The sequence below is a fragment of the Arachis hypogaea genome, chromosome 15, assembly GCF_003086295.3.
Source record: "Arachis hypogaea cultivar Tifrunner chromosome 15, arahy.Tifrunner.gnm2.J5K5, whole genome shotgun sequence".
Classification (NCBI taxonomy): Eukaryota; Viridiplantae; Streptophyta; class Magnoliopsida; order Fabales; family Fabaceae; genus Arachis; species Arachis hypogaea.
In genome coordinates this window covers 53,458,484-53,461,141 of record NC_092050.1, presented here as the reverse complement: position 1 = coordinate 53,461,141, position 2,658 = coordinate 53,458,484, and the positions used below count along the sequence as shown (strand labels likewise).

General features: G+C 42.3%; 1 non-coding gene across 1 annotated transcript; it reads right to left on the bottom strand.

Moving 5' to 3' along the window:
* Window positions 1-1,008: 1,008 nt before the first annotated feature.
* On the bottom strand, window positions 1,009-1,112 carry LOC112753130 (small nucleolar RNA R71). The gene has a single exon (XR_003177528.1). It is a non-coding gene; the product is annotated as a small nucleolar RNA R71 (small nucleolar RNA).
* Window positions 1,113-2,658: the final 1,546 nt, after the last annotated feature.

The following is a 2,658-nucleotide window of genomic DNA, read 5'->3' as shown; positions in this document are numbered from 1 at the left end:
TTAAAGTTGCTTGATCAATCAATCCTTGTGGGATTCGACCTCACTCTATTGTGAGTTTTTACTTGACGACAAATTCGGTACACTTGTCGAAGGAAATTTGTTATGAGACAAGTTTTCCGTGCATCAAGTTTATGGCGCCGTTGTCAGGGATTGATTGTGCATCAACAATGATTAAATTGGAGGATAACTAGATTGAGCATTTTATTTTTGTTTGATTTAATTTTCTGTTTGAGTCATTTACTTTCTGTTTTAGTTAATTTTCTTCCCTTCCCCCTACTTTTTCTTTGTTATTTACCATTCATTTCACTAACCCACTAACTGTTTGATATATTGCATCACTCACACCAACAGTAATTCTGACAGATATACTTTCCGCACCTATTCTCTTTACTTGTACTTTTTGGTTGTATGACAAGGAGAAGAAGCGGGGCTTCAACTTCCTTTGATTCTGAACCTGAGAGAACCTTCCTTAGACTAAGAAGGGAGGCAAGAGAAAAACATGTAGTTGGTGCCGAAGAAGAGGAGGAACACTTTGAGGAATACTTTGAACCAAACATGGAAGAAAACATGGAAAACCATCGTGAGGAAGTGGCTCACAACCATGGCGGAGGAGGTCGAGCAAATCATGCTGGGGAGGATAGAAGAGTTTTAGGCTCTTACATCAATCCAAACCCAGGAAACTGTGGAAGTAGCATTCAAAAGCCAACCATCCATGCCAACAATTTTGAACTGAAGCCACAGCTCATCACCCTTGTTCAGAACAACTGTTCGTTCGGAGGAAGTGTCCAAGAGGACCCGAATCAACATCTAACCACCTTCCTGAGAATATGTGACACAGTGAAGTCTAATGGTGTTCATTCTGACGCCTATAGACTGCTCTTATTTCCATTCTCACTCAAGAATAAGGCAGCCAAGTGGCTGGAGTCTTTCCCAAAGGAGAGCTTGACAACTTGGGAAGATGTGGTGAACAAATTCTTAGCAAGATTTTACCCCCCTCAACGAATCAATAGGCTGAGAGCTGAGGTCCAAACTTTCAGGCAACAAGATGATGAGACTCTCTATGAAGCATGGGAGAGGTTTAAGGACCTAACAAGGAGGTGTCCACCTGACATGTTCAATGAATGGGTGCAGCTGCACATTTTCTATGAAGGGCTCTCTTATGAGTCAAAGAAGGCCGTAGACCATTCATCCGGAGGATCTTTGAATAAGAAGAAGACCATTGAGGAGGCCATAGATGTCATTGAAACTGTAGCAGAGAACGACTACTTCTATGCCTCCGAAAAAGGGAACACAAGAGGAGTAATGGAGCTAAACAATGTAGATGCTCTGCTGGCCCAAAACAAGCTCATTACCTAGCAGCTGGCTGACCTCACCAAGAAGATGGAGAGAAACCAAGTAGCAGCAATCTCCACTTCATCAACAACCCAAGAAGGAGTGAATGAAGAAGCAGAGTGTAGTCAGGAGCAAGCCAACTACATTGGGAATTCACTTAGGCAAAACCATGATCCATACTCCAAGACCTACAACCCTGGATGGAGGAATCACCCAAACTTTGCGTGGGGAAATCAACAAGACCAAAGCCTTGATCAAAGATGCCCAAATCCCAACAATGTAAGCCACCAACATTTCACATCTAGACCATATCAACACCCCATAACAACAATTCTCCACATCCACATCAAAACCAAAATAATTTACCTCATCCTTCCATGCCTAATCATGATCTACAATCATTTGATGACAGACTCTCAAGGATTGAGAATCTGCTTGAAGGCATAGGCAAGGAGATTCAAGACAACAAGGTGTTCAAGGAGGAAGTGCGAGCCAGTTTCAAGAACCAGGGAGACACAATCAAGAGGTTAGAATCTCAAGTGGGGTATCTCTTTGAGCAAATTTCCAAACCCACAGATGGATTCTCAAGTGACACAGAGAAGAATCCGAGAGGTGAAACAAAGAAAGTAAGATGGGAAGATTGCAAGATGGTCACTATAAGTGATAAGGAGACTGAGGACAAGCCAACCAAGCTGTCAGAACAACCTGAAGATACCTCAGTAGAGAAGAAGGAAAAAGATAATAAAGAACCAGAAATCTCACAACAGGAGCTACTGAGACTCTATGCACCTTTTCCCCAACTGCTCAATGGTGCTGTGGAGAAGAGAATATACTCAAGGTTTCTAGATTTGTTTGTAATTCTGCATGTCAACATACCATTCATCAAGACTATTCAATAAATGCCTGCATACATCAAGTATATGAAGGAGCTGCTTCCCAAGAAAAGCTCACTCAAGGGAGGCTAAACTATAGTGATGAACAAGGAGTGCAGTGCCCTCATTCAACCACAGTTGCCTACAAAAAGAAAAGATCCAGGGAGTTTTTATGTCCCCTGTGCCATAGGAGAAACAATGTTTGATAGAACACTCTGCAATTTGGGAGCAAGCATCAACTTAATGCCCTTCTCCCTGGTAAAGAGGCTGCAGATCAATGAGATAATGTCCACAGATGTAGTCATTAGGCTGGCTGACAAAACTCAAAAACAAGCAATAGGGGTGGTGGAAAATGTATTGTTAAAGGTTGGGAAATACTTCCTCCCAACAGACTTTGTCATCCTGGACATGGAAGAAAGTCACACTCACCCAATCATATTGGGAAGACCATTCC